Genomic DNA, 18,292 nt, shown 5'->3' on the forward strand with positions numbered 1-18,292 from the left:
CTCCTATTCATTTCCAGTCACAATTAAATTGTTGCTTTGGTAGGATTGGGCAGCATTTGAGAGGTATTAAAACAGAAAATGAACCTAATGCATGCATAAAAGGGTTAACCTTGGATCATGCAAGCCTGCGTCTTGGCTAACCCAAAGATTGCATGATCCAAGTTATTTCTTTTTAAGTTGTTAGGACCCTTTTTCTTCTTTGTCTTACTGCCAGCAGATTGGAGACTTGTTTGCTGTAATTTCGGGGGGGGGGCATTCATTTTCTCTCTCTCTCTCTCTCTCTCTCTCTCTCAGCAAAGCTAAGTGTTGTGATTTATTCTAGCCTAAGTATTCTTGTGGGTCACACTTGTTAAAAGTGGATGAGGGCAGATGCAAAATCTAACCCAGGGGGTCTTTTGCTGTTGTATAAGGGGAAAGTATTCTAAGGGCGAAGCACCTCATGCTTCATCACAGTATCATACCACAAAAAGTTTCATCCACTAAATTTATAGTTGAATATTGAGATTAAAAGCACAGAAATATTACTCCCCTCCAAAGATGTCAACCCAAGTTGCTTCTGGATACCACACTGAAATTGCACTTGATGCTCAGAACAACCGCCCAACTTTAAATTCACAAACACGGCTAAGTGGTATTAGCAGAATTATAGCTGGCGAGTTCTCTCAGGCTACTTCTGCTTCTTCCCCTCCCTCAGTGAATTGTCTTGATCTGGCTGAACTGTGTGTATATGTCAGAGTCTATGCATGTTTTAAATATCACTGCAACAGTGGCACCATTGATAAGCCTCAGAATTGTTTCCATGAGAAATGTGGTTTTTTTTACCCCACCCTAAAGCATTCTGAATAGAGCTTTTTCCTCCCCCCCCCCCCCCGCCACATATAGCTGATTGTGTGCAACCCCTGCTCAAAATAAGTTGTTTTTAAAGTCTGGACCTAATCTGACGTCTTTGCTGATCTACATGACTTTGTACGAAAGGTATGTACCCACCCCCATTTTTGGAAAGAGGAGGAGGAGGAGGAGGAGACACACTGAGCACAGAAGAGAGTGAAAGGGGCCTGGGGCAGAGAGGGGGGAAAGAATGATGCTGTGGCCCTGCAGAGTGAAAATATGAGCTTTTCAATATATAAAAAGGTAAAGGGACCCCTGACCGTTAAGTCCAGTCATGGACAACTCTGGGGTTGCAGGGCTCATCTCGCTTTACTGGCCGAGGGAGCCGGGGTACAGCTTCTGGGTCATGTGGCCAGCATGACTAAGCCACTTCTGGCGAACCAGAGCAGCGCACAGAAACACCATTTACCTTCCCGCTGGAGTGGTACCTATTTATCTACTTGCACTTTGACGTGCTTTCAAACTGCTAGGTTGGCAGGAGCAGGGACCAAACAACAGGAGCTCACCCCGTCGCGGGGATTCAAACCGCCGACCTTCTGACCGGCAAGCCCTAGGCTCTGTGGTTTAGACCACAGCACCACCCGTACCCAATATAGTTGGGTACAATTCTATACTCAAGGGGTGGCATTCAAATAAGTCTTGGAGTAGATCCATTGAAATGAACAAACCTGTTAGTCATGCTAATCTATTTCAATATGTCTACTCTTGAGCAGAACTAGTGTTCTAGGGCAGGCATGTCCAACTTCCAAGAGACTGTGATCTACTTCCACTATAAATAAACTAGCAGTGATCTACCCATTGGATAGACCTGAATTGTGAGCTTTTTGGGCGGAGGATGAGCCAAAGTTGTTGAACTTTTTTGGGGGGGGGGAAGCTTAGTTGTTGACCTTTGGGGGGGGGAGGACGATTGATCAGGATGATGCAATTGACCACAGACACCCACAGACATCGACCAGTTGGACATGCCTGGTCTAGGGGTTGTAGAGCCTGCAGAACGGGGGATGGCTTGGGTTACATTTGACTGGCAACCTGGACTTTCAAAACATGCAAATGTTTATTGATAGGGATAATCTACAACTTATCAGTCAACTTCTCAGGGAGTGTCTAGATGACTCAATTTTGGAGGGTGCACACAGTTATCAAGAAACTAAAAGGGGGCTAAGCTCCATGTCTTCAGAGTGAGTTTTGTAAAACATGCTCACTGGTCCCACAATTTACTAAGCATTTAATTAATGTTATCATGGAAGACACCACCTTCATGGAAAGACGCAAGACTGGTGGTTTTGGCCAAACTGGGGAAAGATCCTTGCCAGCTGGGATCTCATCATCCCAAGATGCAAAGATATTGTCAGCCCTCCTGGCAGCTCACTTGAACAACTTTGTAGGCCAGTATTTTCAAAATGAGCTTTGAATGTTATACATAATAATATTTTTAAAATTAAAAAAAATAAGTCACACCGATCTCATTGACTATTTTGAAGATGGTTTAACCATGTGGAACAGCCATTTCTGCTGAATGTATTGAGGAAATTTAATTAATTTGAAAATTTATTAACTGTGATATGCCTATTCATTCATTCATTTATTTAATCTAGCAAAAGCAATTACAAAAAATAAAATAAAGCAGAATAAAATACTATTGTGAGTTGGGAGGGTGTTAGGCTTTATTACTGAGTCCAGTGCTTTTTTTCTTTAAAAAAATGTTTAGGGGTACTCTCCTTTTGACTCAAGAAAATCACCATTTTATAGTTCAAATCAGGGAAAATAAGTACAGTAAATGGACAAAAGTACAAAGATTCACAAAATGTTTAGGGATATGCATACCCCTGCGTACCTCCAGAAAAAAAGCACTATCTGAGTCCCTTCTGGTACCTGGATCCAGCAAGGATTCAATTGCTGGACTAGCCAGAACAGCTTCTTGGTAAAGACCCTCAACAGGCTGGTAGATAGAAGGACAAAGACATGAGTTGAAGTGTGTGAGAGCTGGGCTAGACGCAGACTACGGGGGGGGGGGGAGACGTGCTTGATTTCTGCTGGAATTCAAGATGACTGTCAGGAATGAGCCAGCTCCAAGTGAAGGTTTGCAACCGACTGCAGAAAGCAGCCAGGAACAAAGAGGCTTAGATGTTAGTCAGGCAGGGGAGAGCCAGCAGCTGCAGACTGCAGCTCTTCCCTACCTTAACGGGCAGGGTAATAAGACAGTAGCTGAGAGCAGGCTAGAACACAGCAAAAGCTTGCAGGAAGCACAAAAAGGAGCAAACAGTCTCAGAGACAGCCTCTCAGAACAGGAAGAGGTTAGAGCTGATCCACTAAGTCCGAAAAGTCGGCGAATGGGAGGGGTGCTAGATAGGAAGCAAAACAAGTGACGTAAGGGTCGTAAGTCCAATATCATCTGTCAACCCCGGAAGGGGTCTTCAGAAGGGTCATCTTGAGTAACGGTGCCAGAGGCTTTGTTGGAGCTGTTTGGAGCTATCTGTTTGTTTTTGCAACAAATCTTCCTTTTTAATTACCTATGCTTACTGTGTTATCAAGCTGGGAACCTGGACTCCTGACAGAACCTGACAATGCCGCCCCATGTAGTATGGATGGGACCTGAGAACGGAAGTTACATTCCTCTTTGGAAAGAGTGACTTAGGGCTAACCCAGACTTCCTTTTGTGCTGTGCTTTCCACCACAGATCTGTACTTTAAATCAGTCCTGATTTTTTTTTTTTTTTGTTTTTTTTTGTCACAGCGCTTTTCCCAGGAAAACCCATGTCTTACCACTGAATCAGAGCAACATGCTTGGAGATGGAGCTTTAAAACCTGGACCTGTGCCTAGAAGCATGGCACAAAAGGAAGTTTGGGATTTATACTTGCCCTGTATACATTGTTGTAAAGAAAATAATTCATCCTGCAAAAGCATATTAAAGTAGGTTTAGAATTTTTTAGCAGAAATATTGGAATTTTTTTAAAATTTACATTGACTTTTATGATTCTGTGATATGAAGTAATTTTTCCAGAGAAGAGCTTTGTGTTTAACCTTAAAGCTGAAGTAACTATGAAGACTATAGACAAGAACCTGGGCTTACAGAATTTTGTGGCATTTCAAATGCTTAAAAAGTTCTTGCAAATTCTTTTATTGTGGAAGTATTAAGATCATCTTTCTCTTCTCTTCTCTTTTTTTTTTTTTGCCATGTGGTATTATTACATAGGTTTGTTTAGTTGGAGAGTGAAAGACTAAACTAGGATAAAAACCTGCTGGAACACATTCTCATTTCATTGCCATGATTCTAACTGTAGCATTTGAAGATGTAGAATGTCATTGGGGGCTTTTTAACTATTTACAAATAGAGTGTGATTGTTAAATGTACAGTTTCTCCAGATATTAATAAATCAAGACATTTTGGGGCTGCTTTCCATAAAAAGATTGTTATATGGTTTTTAACAAATTAAATGCATGTGCATTCACAAAATTTCCCAGATTTATTTAGGGGAAGTCATGGCTGTTAAAGTGATCTTATTAACTAGCAACATTTAAAAATACCTTTGGCAATAGATGTTGACTATTATAAGGCCATATATTTCATTGAAAGGCTCCATTCAGATTAAATGTCACATATACATTCCAACAGACCAAATAAAATGGGAGAGGACTATGAACGCCAAACATTGTTCTGCATACTTGAAGAAATAAGGGATCTCCTTGTTTGCAAATGTGACACTGGCCACTTTTAGGAGTGGCTTTGCTATGGCTTTCCTCCTGAAAAAGCGAAGTCTATTGTCAGCCCGACAGCCTGGGCTGGACTTCCCTCTCCTACCCAGTCATTGAAGGTGCAACAGCCCTGCCCTCCTGCACAGATGGCAGATGTTCATGGTGCAACTCACAAACTCTGAACGGGGTGCCTGAAAGCTGCCTATGCCCAGTGCTGTGTCTCTTTTTCAGCCAGAGTGGCAAAAATAACTTTTCCTTTTTTATGTTCCAACATATTTTTTTTTAGTGCTCCTCCCTTCCTTTCCACGCGATGTTCTCCTGCCAAACTTCAGGCTCCCTCCCTAGTTTTTGTTCCATCCCCACCACTCAGTTTCCAGGTGAGGCTGGAATGCCTGTCCCTGTGGAATCTAGTGCAGGAAACTAAAGAAACGTACAGCAAAATACGGTTAACAAAGCAACCCCAGTAACTTTGGTCAATGGTTTCTCATATTCCATTGTTTTATTGTTTTCTTATTTATTAAATTTGTATACCTCCCATCATCCGTAGATCTCAGGGTGGTTCACAAAATTCACGAGAACAAACTATTTGCAAATCATCTTGAGTCTTACCTGCCTGCTACCAGACAAAATATCTGTTTTGTACAACCTTTCGCCAGCAGGAGAATGAAACGGCAATTAATATTAATAAGTGGACAGTGGCTCAGGCAAAACACAATAGGCAGTTTTGGAGCAATAGACCTCCTAAGGAGGTTTCTTCGGTCAAGTCACACTTAGATTCCACTGAGCCCGCAATACATTCTGTGGAAACTAGAAATCATTGCTTCCATTGCAGCAGGAGAGAAAAAAATAGTTGTGGAAAACCGAAGTGTCCAGCTCATAGGTGTCAGTCAGTCTCTAGTTCAAACTATTAAAATGCTCATCATCAGAATACAGAGCCATGAGGCAGATTGAGGCAGCAGCTGCCTCAGGCAATGGAGTCCAAGGGGCCCCTCTGCAGCCGCCCCCAATGCCGCAGCCGCTGGAGAAGCAAAAAGTGGCTGTGGCTGCTTCTGGGTTTGGACAAGATCTTGAGAGAACCCTGTGAGCTCACGTGACAGCTCCATGAGATTGCATGGAGGGCTGTGCGCAAGTTCTTGTAGGGTTCTAGTGAGATCTCGCCAGGTCCTGGAAGCCACAGCTGCGCGATCTCAGTAAGTGAGGTTTCAGCAGGGATGACAAGGGTTGACGGACAGGGAGGCACTTTCCCATTTTGCCACCCCTGTTAGAATGCATGCTTTGTGGTCCGGCTTGTGTGCTGCACAGACCACTTGGGTACAAATCCAGCCTCAGGGACAACAGCAGGCTTTGCTCTCATCACTAAGTGCAGCGCTGATTTTTCTTACATAGGAGACTTACTTCTTTGACTTGCTTCTTTGGAGGAAAGTCCAGACATGTTCTGGAGGACATCAACGGGGAAGTGGGATCAAGGGGCCCCCTGAGCCTAGGACCTCCAGTGGTGGAGACTCAGACATTACATACTCTTATCTCTGTGGCCTCATTCTGGAGGGATGTGCTCTTGTTATTTTTTAGTTTTAATCTGGTGTAATTCTGGATATTTGTCTGCTGTAGAGGAGGTCTCTGGTGCGTAGATGCAGCACTTTGTCCTGAAAGAAATTGGAACGTTTCCTTTGCTATGGCATTTGTGGTTAGACAACACACCCATCCCTGATCTCAGACTTCCCACAACAGCAACAGCTGATGAAAAAGCAAAAGCATAACTAGATATTGCATATTGGAACCACAGAGATGGACAAATCCTAAACGACAATTTCTAACTACATGAGATAAATATATTCATGTACAGGCTATGATTTCTGAGGCACCAGTAGCAGATGAACAAACATGTTTTTTATGAGCTTGCAGGGAGTCGATCAAGTTTCCACTTCAGGCCTACCAGTTTTCTGAATTTCAGCTGGAACATATAAAACAGTCATTACTACCTGGTGAGGGATGCTGGAGCCACTTCTTGGCATTTTGGTTTAAAAAAATAACAGTGATTCCATGTAAAAAGTAAAGGTAAAAGACCCCTGGACAGTTAAGTCCAGTCACATGTGACCATGGTGTACAGCACTCATCCCCCTTTTCAAAGTCCACGGTGTCTTTGGGTCTTCAGTCTTATCACATGCTGACCACTTGCCACCCATATCCAGACGCTCCCTTTTCTTCCTTTCCTCCCCTTTCTTCTTCCACCCCTTCCTCACACGGCAATGGAAATGCCAGTAGTTTGCTTCCCCTATTTAATTACTTATCTAGAATTTTAAAATGGTTATATATGGTATTTACAAATTGCTGCTGCACATTGTTAAACATCCCTGCAGAGACCATGCCCCTTTTTTACCAAGTACAGTGGTACATCTGGTTACGAACTTAATTCTTTCCAGAGGTCCGTTCTAAACCTGAAACTGTTCTTAACCTGAGGTACCACTTTAGCTAATGGGACCTCCCGCTGCCGCCGCACCGCCACCACACGATTTCTTTTTTAAAAAAAAATAAATATTTATTAGCATTTCCAAAATAATACAAAATACAAAAACAAAAGAAAAACAAAAAATAACAAAAAATACAAAAATGCAAAACTTAAAAACAATTAAAAAACACATAGAATTTCAATTGCTTACTTTTCTTTTATCTTGTTTCTCAGACCTCCTCGCACCTCCCCTCTCTGTATTCCAATTCAAGTTGTTAACTCAGCAAGTCCTCACCTAATTTAAATTCACTTTAAAAACCAATTTTACTTTATCTAATCTTAGCTCTCATCCAAACTTATACATCAATACTTATCCTTAAAACATTTTCTAAGATCGACCACAATTTCCTTCCATGAATTTCCCAATTTTCATACAAATAACAAAACAAAAAAGAAAACAAATTATAATTATATACCCTTTAGGTTCCCAGTTTCTATTCCACCCATACCCCCTTCCCAGTTTCTGTCCCCAACAAATGTCTATCAGTCTCAATATGCAATCAGCCTGGAGATCTAACATCCGAGACTCTTAATTCTCTCTCACTTCCTCTCTGCCGGTCTTTTTGATAGTCCTTAATGTTGGACACCAAATCTCAGAGAAGCTCCGGCCCAACAAGATCCATATTTCTTCCAGCCAGACCTCCATACTTAAAGGTGAAGCCTATGGGGTAATCCAAATCTTGTTTCATACTCCTTTCAAGTCCGACTGTCCCCACAGCTCCAACCTCCACCTTAATCAAATTTGTAATCCTTAGGTCTTCAGATCTCCACATAAGGAGATCTCTCCATTTTTCACTCTCCAATTCAGGCCAGACTTTCCACATCACATTTTTATTTTCCTTTGTTGCCATCATGTCAGGCCTCAAGTTACAGCTCTCCTTTGGCATCTGCAAAATTACGGCTCCTCCTTCCTTTTCTTTAGGGACAACATATATCTCCTTCTCCGAATTCTCAAAGCTCTCAGGTTTCTCTGTTTGTCCAGTTGAATAGGCTTCCTGTTCCAAATCCTTATCAAATTCAATGATGGTGTTTACTGTTAAGTCCAGAGTTGTAACACTTGTAGCCAAAACATCAATTTGGCCTTGTAGCTTTCCCAAGAGAACAAATGCTCTGTTCAGTTCAGCCTGAATTTTCCCTCCTCCAGCCATTCTTGTAGTGTCCCAAAACCCCCTCTAGAGGGATTTTAGTTCCTTAATGTTCCTTTCAGCTCAAATCCAAAAATCCAGTTAGCTCGTGTCAGCCCTTCCTTATTTTCAACAAATTGTAACAAATATAATCAGCGAAAGCAACAGAAACAAAATTCTCTTTTTCCGTCTTGACATCTAACTTGACAGCTGTCAAACTCTTCAGTACCTCAACAGGCTCTCTCACGGAACACTCCCGGGTCCGGGGGGGGGGGGGTGGTGGCACTTCAGCTCCCAAAATTAATTCTTTGTCTGCAGGCTCCCCTGCTTCCAGTAAAATTTCATATAGTGCCAAATCGTGAAATTAAAGTCTTTTGCGAAAGAAGAAAAAAAGATTCTCTCGACCTTAGTTAGCAGGTCCTTTGCTTTAGATTGTTTACAAAGAGGGAAGGCGGACTTCCTGTTTAAACCTTCGCCGATCGTGCCTAATTCATAAAAAAGAATTTTTCTTTAAGGTTCCAATTTTCGTACTACTCATGGGTTGTTACTTTAGAGTCCAATTGCTCACAAGAAGAAGTCAGCGCTCTCTGACCACGGCTGTGCGGCTTCACTCCACGGGAGAAGCAGTCGACTCTCAGCACCGCGCCGCTCACCCCGTACCGTTCCAGAGCCTTTAAAAAGGCTCCTTCGCAGCTCGGGGGGGCGCAAAAGTTGCCCGCCAAGTCCCCACGCTCACAGGCTTCAGCGCCTGTGATTTTTAAGGGTCCCTGCTTTGTCGCAGCGGCAAGACCCAATCCCGCGGAGCCGATCCCTCCGGAGCTCGGAGGGAATCCGCCATTAGTCGATGGCGCTAACCAGTCCCCACCACCACACGATTTCTGTTCTCATCCTGAAGCAAAGTTCTTAACCCGAGGTACTATTTCTGGGTTAGTGGAGTCTGTAATCCAGAGTGTTTGTAACCTGAAGCATCTGCAACCCGAGGTACCACTGTACTTATATTCCATCCAAGTCAAGCAGTATTTTCTCAGTGATGGATTTACATTTTTTTTTTCATTTAAATGTCTGTGTTTTCTTTCTTGTTTTAAGATGCAAAACTATATTCTTTTTTAAAAATAATATTTATTACTTTTAAAGCTTACAAAAAAGAAAGAAAAGAAAAAAGACAGGAGAAAGAAAACAAGAAAGAGAAAAAAACAATACAATACAATATATAAACAATACAAAACACAACCTTAACACATTAAACTAAACACAAAACAAAACAAAACAAAAACAATTTAAAAATTTAATCTTATTTCCATTAAAACTAATATACATATTTAAGCTTAACTCCTTATAGCATTTCTACTAAGGCCATAAAATTGCTTTCCAACATTTTTCTATCACTCATTAATTTTACAGTATTTTTATATACAGACTTTAAATTTTCCAATCCTCTTCCACCATCTCCTCTCCCCGGTCTCGGACTCTGCCAGTCTCTTCCGTCAACTCCATACAGTCCATCAACCTGGAGATCTTATGTCCGAGGCTCTTAACTCTTTTCCAAGTCCCTTCTGCAGGTCTTCTTCATATTCTTTGATGCTATAGAGCAGATCTCGGGGAAACTCCAGCCTAACAATATTTTTATTCCTTCTCGACAGGTCAGCCAGATTTCCATAGTTAAAGCTAAGATTCATAAAGTATTTCAGGACATGTTTCAAGATTCCTCCAAAACCAAAGGCCCCCAGAACTCCAGTCTCCTCCTGACCCAAGTCCATGTCCCAAAAGTCAGTTAATCCCTGCATGGAGGGATCTTTCCAGCTTTCCTTCTCCAGTCCAGGCCGGGCTCCGATCCTCAAAATCTGACTTTTTCTAGGTTCAATCATAAAAGGCCTCAACTTATAGTCCTCAATTTGCCTTTGTAAGGCTGAGGCTCCCACTTGTGTTACTTTAGGTTCGACAACAACAACTTTCTCCTTCTCCACAATTTGTTCTGCTGAAGTAAATCCTGTACCAAATCCTGAATAATTTCTGTATTGGTGCTCACTTTTTGTCCCAGATTAATCGCTTTTTGTCCCAAGTTATCAATTTTAGTAGTCATAACATTGGTCTTCTTATGAAGCTGTTCCAACAAATAGCTTATCTTACAAAATGCATTCACTAAGGCTTCTCCTGTCGACATTCTTAAATGGTTCAAGGTCAATCCCTGATTCTCACAGTTCTTATCCTGCAGCTGGAGATTCCCCAGCTCCACTCTTGTAACAGTTTCCAAAGCTCCCTCTAGAGGGAAACAGTCTCCACTTGTATCAATCCTTTCAAGCACAGTTCAAAAAGTAAAGTTAGTTTCAATTTTCAGTTACTTTTCCTCCTTTTTAAACGCAGAAGAGGACAATGGAAACAATATATTTCTCTTATTTAACTAACTGTCAACATGTTTTATTCACAGTCAATGAACTCTCCCAAAACTTCAATCTACTGGCAGCCCGTTTCCAGGTTCAGAGCAGTGGTAATTTAATTTTTATCACTCTCTCCTGCAGGCTTACACGATCCAAAATTTCCCCCCTCTTCTCCTGCTTCCAAGGGGGGTTTAATGATTTTAATCGATGGAAGTTTAATCCTTTACATAAGGCTTTCCAAGACCTTAGCTTGCAGCTTCTTTGCTTCAATCTATTTACAAAAGGGGAAGGTGGACTTCCTGTTTGAAACCATCCCGTTTCGGTACCAAATTAAGACTTTTGTAAATCCAATTTTCCGTTCTACTCACGGGTAGTTGTTTAAAGTCAAATTGTCCACAGGAAAAAGTCAGCGCTCTCCGGCAACAGCAATGCGGCTTCACTCCGTGAAAAAAGCAGTCAATTCGAAGCACCATGCCACTCAACCCACGTCGCTCCGGATCCCCAAAACTGGGTTTCCCCGCGAGCAGGGGAGACACAAAGGGTGCCAGCCGAATCCCACGTTCACAAGCTTCTCCCGCCTGTGATTTTAGTGGGTCTCCGCCTTCGCTGTGGCGGTCAGACCCTGATTTCCATGGAGCAAATTCCTCCCGATCGGAGGAACTCCGCCATTGCCGGAGGCGCCAACCCGGAAATCTGGTAAAACTATATTCTATGCATGTCAGTGAATTACTATAACGGAGCTCTCAGCCTTTGTACAGCATAAGACTTCTAAACTGAATAAAACTTAAAAACTGAAATAAATGAAGCTTTCTGCCAGTTCTCCTGGTTAGACGTTAAGCTAACCACTCTGTAATTTCCAGAATCTCTTTTTCAAAAAAACGATGTTATGTTGGCCACCTTCCAGCCCTCGGCTATGGAGACTGACCTTAGGGATATGTATTTTTGTTGGGAGACCAGCAGTTTCTCACTTCTTTATGAACTCTCAGGTGGAGGCTGGAGGCTACCTTGTACCTGCTGTTTGACTCATTTGCCTCAGTTCCTCAGACCTACTTCCTGAGAAAGTTGGTTCAGGCACAGGGATTCATTCCCTACATTTTCTGCAATGAAGACAAATGCAAATACCGTATTTTTTGCCCTATAAGACACACCTAGTTTTTGGAGGAGGAAAACAAGAAAAAAAATATTCTGAATCCCAGAAGCCAGAACAGCAAGAGGGATTGCTGCGCAGCAAAAGCAGTGATCTCTCTTGCTGTTCTGGCTTCTGGGATAGCTGCGCAGCCTGCATTCGCTCCATAAGACGCACACACTTTCCCCCTTACTTTTTAGGAGGAGAAAATTGAGTCTTAGAGAGCAAAAAATACGGTAATTCATTCAGCTTCTCTGCAGTTAGTAAACTCTGCTAGTTTGAATAGTGTTCAACATCAGAATTATTTTAACCATTATTTTATCCAATTATTTTAACCATCACCTAGAGGGGGAAAATTTAGCTACATTTGAACGTTTGTTTTCAACCCAGAATCTTTATTCTACCACTCTAAAATTTCAGTCTTTTGAAAGGAATACAGTCAAGCGGAGAGATAATGAATGTCTGAGAAAATATTGTTGACAAAAGGAAGTGCTCAAAACAAAGTTGGAAAGAGCAGGAGGAAAATAATAAAGAGAAACATCTGTATAAGATTATGATACCACAGGGAAGAAGAAAGCACAAGAACTACTATGCCTCTAAAGCTCAATGCTTTGCTTCCTGCAAGAATCACACCCTTCTCTGTCTCTCCTAATGACTGCTCCAGAAGCCAGTGAGATTGTCTAGGCCAACGGTTCCAACTGTGGTCACAGATCTGGTGAATTAGGATAGTACCTGCGTCAAGAACCCAAAATAACACTCCTTTCCCCTGTATGGAGAGCCACTTTCTCTCTGGTTTGGTTTTGCTGCTGCAGTGCTTGGGCAATTGATTTGATTTGCCCCTCTTAAATCTGAGATTATTGCAGCCTATGAGAAGGCAAAACCTCGAATGCATTTTGGCATTTCTTTCCCATGAAGCCACCACAGCCTGCTTCCCTTCCCCATTATCCTCATGTAATAAGACTAAATAATAAGCACTCAGCTTTCCCTTTGCGCAGCACCACAAATTCCAAAATAATGTGGTCTGATTTACCCAAAATATGCATTGCTTCACGTCATCAGCCAGCAAAGTAAAGCATGGATGATATAGGTTGTTAGATCTTTAAAATATGCCCTTCTAAGTTCCTTCCAAACTTTCCCTCATCCCATAGCATAGAAAAAGACCACATTTGGTAAGTTAAAAATGGTTTTCATACAAACTCTCCAAAGGTCAAATTCATGTGCTTTTCCATGCAGTTTCGGAAACAGTTGCACAGGCAGTAAAACTCGGCTGCATTACAAAGTAGTGAAAGTTCCGAAATTATTGGTAGAGGAAGTCAAGCGAAGTTTGTTAAGTTGTGGGTTGACATAGCAGACGACACAGCGATTTCTCCAAGTAGCACTTTATTTCGTAAGCTGGAATAGAACTGACTGCAAACAGCTCAGCCGGCCTGCTTTTATAGGCAGCCGGCTGTCAACATTGTAGCAACAACAGCCCAGAGTTCCCGCCTAAAATAACTGACGTGGACCTGAGTGAAAACTATCGACAGACCTGAGTGAAAACTATATACAGTATCCCCCTGCTGGCCCAGGGTGAAACTTCACTACATAACACCCCTCCCCACCAAGATAAGGCGTTAGTTACAATCGTAATGGTTTCCTTATATACAGCACTATGCGTAATGGTTCAATTAGGCACAAAAGCATATCGGTTACATTTCCCATACTTAGACCAACAGTGATACCTGTCCAACAACATAGTCCTTTAAATAAGTTGGGCGCTTGGGAACTCTGCCAGACCGCCGGGGACTGGTAGCCAAGTCCGGAGGGCCACACAGTTCTTGCTGAGGCTGTGGTGCGACCCTAGGTGGCGTTGGAACCAACTCCCCTGGATCCGCTGCTGTGGGTGGAGCCTCCGCAAGTGGAGTGGTCTGAGTCTGTGGTAAGTCTGGCAGACCCTCTGAAGCGGCTTGGTTCGGCTCCACGCTGGCAGTTTGCGAGGGAGGTGTAGGTGGGGCCTCGCCATCTGTACGTGTCTCTTCTGGAGCCGCAAGCGCAGTTGGGGGCACCTCGGTAGTGTCCAAGTCCCCAACCCTGCGCCTAAGCTGGTCTATGTGCCGTCGCCACAAGCGTCCGTCTTCGAGTGCCACCTGGTACGAGCTAGGTCCAGTGACTCCCACTACTGTGGCTGGCACCCAAGGAATGTCCCCCACATAGTTCCGGGCAAAGACCTGGTTTCCTGGGACAAATGACCGTGGCGCGTTGGCACAGCCTGGGGGTTCAGCCACGGCAAAGTCCGGGTGTAGCCGGTCGAGCGGTGACCTGAGGCGGCGGCCCATAAGCAGTTCAGCAAGACTCCGCCCTGTGGCCGCATGAGGGGTGATGTGTTGCACGAACAAGTATTCGGCGACCCGCTCATGCCAGTCTCCCCAGTCCAGGCGTGCCAGTGCCTCTTTTGCCGAGCGCACCATTCTTTCCGCTTGCCCGTTGCTGGATGGATGAAAGGGTGCCGTTAGGGCATGGCGGATGCCCAGTCCCAAAAGATACCGCTCAAACGTGCCTGACGTGAACTGCGGTCCGTTGTCAGAGACAAGGACATCAGGACACCCATGCATTGCAAACAGGCCTCGCAGCACCCAGATGACAGCTTCGGTAGTGGTGGAGGGCATCAGGGCGACCTCCAGCCATTTGGAATAGGCATCCACCACTACCATAAAGGTCCGGCCGTGAAAGGGGCCAGCCAGATCGATGTGCACCCTCGACCAGGGTGTCTTTGGCGTCTCCCAGGTGTGTCCCTTAGCTGCCGGTGGTGCAGGCCTCGACTCTTGGCACGCTTGACAGGCGGACACCCAGGCAGTGATGGCATCGTCCATATTAGGCCACCAGACGTAACACCGAGCCAACGCCTTCATTTTGACAATTCCCGGGTGGCCAACGTGCAGAGCCTTCAGGACGCGCTGACGGAGTCCCTGGGGAATCACGACGCGGTCTCCCCACAGCAGACAGCCGCGATGAGCTGAGAGTTCATGTTGTCTGGTTGCGAAGGGCTGGAACTCTGATGCAAAAGGCCCTTGTGGCCACCCCCTCCACACCCAGTTGAGCACCCGGCTGATGGTGCGATCCTGGGCAGACGCGGAGGCCACAGTGGCAGCCGATACAGGCGCTGCCAGAAGATCCTCAATCAGAAGGAGCGATGAAGCTGGAGCCGGGTCTTCCACAAATGCTGGAAGAGGGCAACGGCTGAGGGCGTCGGCATGGCCCATCGATTTCCCCGGGCGATGGATGAGCTGGTAGTGGTAGGCAGCCAGGAAAACAGTCCATCGCAGCATGCGTGGCGAGAGGACCGGTGGAGTTGGACGATCACCGGCGAGGAGGCCCAGGAGTGGCTTGTGGTCAGTGATGAGGTCAAAAGTCCTGCCATAGAGATATTCATGGAACCTCTTCACTCCAGCCACAAGTGCCAGTGCCTCCTTGTCGAGCTGGCTGTAATTCCGTTCCGTCGGAGATAGCGTCCTGGAAAAGTAGGCGAGCGGTGCTTCTCTTCCGTCTGGAAAACGGTGACTAAGGACAGCACCGATGCCAAAAGGTGAGGCGTCGCAGGCAAGGACCAGCGGCCTGGATTCACTGTACTGTACCAGCACACTGTCTGATGAAAGGAGAGCCTTGACCGCGTTGAAGGCCGCCGTCTCCCGATGACCCCAGGCCCAAGGCGTCTTAGTGCTAAGGAGTCGGTGAAGAGGCTCAGCCACTGTGGCTTTGTGGGGCAGGAACATGTTATAAAAGTTCAGCAGCCCCAGGAACGCCTGCAACTCCGTCTTGTTCTTTGGGGTGGGGGCCTGCTGGATAGCGTGGATCTTGGATGTGGTCGGGTGAAGGCCGGAGGCATCGATAAGATAGCCCAGGAACTCTACCTGTGGAACCGCGATCTGGCACTTCTCCCTCTTTACCTTGAGCCCGGCCTCTTGGAACCTGGTCAGCACGGCACGGAGGCGCTCGAACAGCTGCTGGTGTGAGTCTGCAGACACCAAGACGTCATCAAAATATGGTACCACGCCCGGAAGCCCTTGCAGGAGACGCTCCATAAGGCTTTGGAAGATGCCAGGAGCCACACTCACCCCGAACTGCAATCGGCGGCAACGGAATGCCCCCCGGTGGGTGACGATCGTCTGGGCTTCAGCAGTGGCATCATCGACTGGCAGTTGTTGATAGGCTTGGGCAAGGTCCAGCTTAGCGAAGACCTTACCCTCACCCAGGGAATGCAGCAGGTGTTGGACAGCAGGAACCGGATAAGCGTGCTGCTGAAGTGCCTTGTTGATCGTGCACTTGTAGTCAGCGCAGATTCTCACCGACCCATCTGGCTTGACAGGTGTGACGATGGGGGTTTCCCACTTGGCGTGGTCAACCGGCTCCAAAACTCCTTGGGCGATCAGTTTGTCCAGTTGTTCGTCCACCTTAGCCTTGAGAGCAAAGGGAACCCGGCGTGGCTTTAGCTTGATGGGGGCGACTTGTGGATCAAGGCTAAAGGAGATGGGCGTACCTGTATATTGCCCCAAGGTGCCGTCAAAAACCTCGGCAAAGTCTTTGACCAGACCCTCAGTCTCTGCGTTAGAGATGCAGTTGATGCCGGTGACTTCCAGGCCGAGGGCATCAAACCAGTCTAGCCCTAGGAGGCTTGGCCGCTGACCTTCGACCACCACCAACCGGAGCAGGCCCGAAAAATCCTTGAAGGCGATCCGGAACCGGCCAACGCCTACCACGGGAATGTCGTTTCCCTGGTAGTCTCTCAGGTGTACGCGGTGAGAGTCGAGTTGCCTTTTGGACACTCTGGGTACCAGTCTTTTGATGGTGCTCCATGAGACGATGGACAGGGCAGACCCGGTGTCGATCTCCATGTCACATGGAGCTCCTTCAATGAGCACCGTGACGTTCAGCTTGCGTCACGTAGACGAGTCGGTTTGGCCAATCGTGGTTCCAGACGGGCAGCGGCAGTTGGTGAGAGCGAAACAACTTTCCTTGGCAGACTGGAGTGAAGACTTGGACTTGCGAGTCGATGAAGGGGGGGTGTCAGACGGAGCCGATCGGCAGACCTTAGCAATGTGGCCCCTTCTGGAACACTTCCTACAGATGGCGTCTCTGAATCGACACTTGGCACGGGAATGGTTGCCTCCGCAGCCGGCACATTCCGGTTGGCCCTTGGACTTCTGTTGGAACTTCCGGCGCTCCCGCTTTGTCTGGTGCACGTCATCGTCTTCACTGGAGGATGCCTCATCACTGCTGGCCTCTTCATGATGCACCGGAACTGGCTCCCTAGCAAGACGCGGGCTGCTGGACTTGCGGATCTCCTGGGCGGAGCGTTCAGCAGCTTCTGAGGCCACAGCCTCCTCAATGGCTTTCTGCAGCGTGAGGTCTGGCTTGGCAAGGAGACGCCGTTGCAGATGGATGTCCCAGACCCCGCAGACGATTCGATCCATCAGGGCATCGTCTAAGTCTCGGAACTCACAGTGCATTGCAGCCTGTCGCAGGGCGGTGGTGTAGTTGTTGATTGACTCCCCCTCTGCCTGGTTCCGGTGGTAGAACGCATGGCGGGCAGCAATCTTGGACGGCTTTGGTGCGTAGTGGTTGCGGAGCTTCTCTTGGATCGTGTCCCATGGTGTTGCCTGGACTGCTTCAGGCGCAACCAATGCTCGGGCCGTCTCAAACACCTCAGGCCCACAGAGGCTGAGGAATAGGCCCCGCTTCCGATCCTTTGATACTGCTGTCAGCTCGTTGGCTTGGAGGTAGCAGTCGAACCGAGCGAGGTAGGAGTCCCATGATTCAGAGGCTGGCGCAAACGGCGGTAGAGGCACAAGTGAAGCCATGATTCCGATGCCGGTGTGAAGGGCGATGGATGGAACACAGTGCTCTTAGCCAGAACAGTCAGCTCTGAATTGGTTCTGTCCAGTGATTTCGCTCAGTGATTTCGCTCTGTGATTCAGCTCAGTGATTCAGCTCAGTTCAGAGGCTGGCCGCATCTGGCTGTGCTCTGATGTCCATCGATCCCACCTTCGTCGCCAGTGTTAAGTTGTGGGTTGACATAGCAGACGACACAGCGATTTCTCCAAGTAGCACTTTATTTCGTAAGCTGGAATAGAACTGACTGCAAACAGCTCAGCCGGCCTGCTTTTATAGGCAGCCGGCTGTCAACATTGTAGCAACAACAGCCCAGAGTTCCCGCCTAAAATAACTGACGTGGACCTGAGTGAAAACTATCGACAGACCTGAGTGAAAACTATATACAGTATCCCCCTGCTGGCCCAGGGTGAAACTTCACTACATAACAAAGTTTGTGGGAGCCATGTGGCTAAGCTACAGCAACCAGTAGAGCTTCTTCAAACGCTGAGCTTCTCAGGTAGACTGAAAGGGAGCAAAGGTTTCATTACCTAGTCCCTCCCAAGGTGAGCTGATCCTCTGGTAACTTCTTCCACCTTCTGGGAGATGAAATTGGAGGATTCCCACAGGCATCTGGTTGACCACTGTGAGAACAGAAGCTAGATTGTATGGGCTTGATCCAGCAGGCTCTTCTTGTGTTTTTATGAAATAGCAGGGCAAGAACATAAGAACATAA

At 46.1% G+C, this 18,292-nt stretch overlaps 1 long non-coding RNA gene across 1 annotated transcript in view; it reads left to right on the forward strand.

Annotated features, from left to right (window-relative positions):
- Positions 1–18,292, forward strand: part of LOC309327770 — a 30,720-nt gene that overhangs the window by 2,103 nt on the left and 10,325 nt on the right. The window contains exon 2 of the long non-coding RNA XR_014150644.1: positions 883–975. This is a non-coding gene — a long non-coding RNA (uncharacterized lncRNA). The remainder of the gene's footprint in view (positions 1–882; positions 976–18,292) is intronic.

This window comes from Podarcis erhardii (genome assembly GCF_964252035.2).
Source record: "Podarcis erhardii genome assembly, chromosome: 13".
NCBI lineage: Eukaryota > Metazoa > Chordata > Lepidosauria > Squamata > Lacertidae > Podarcis > Podarcis erhardii.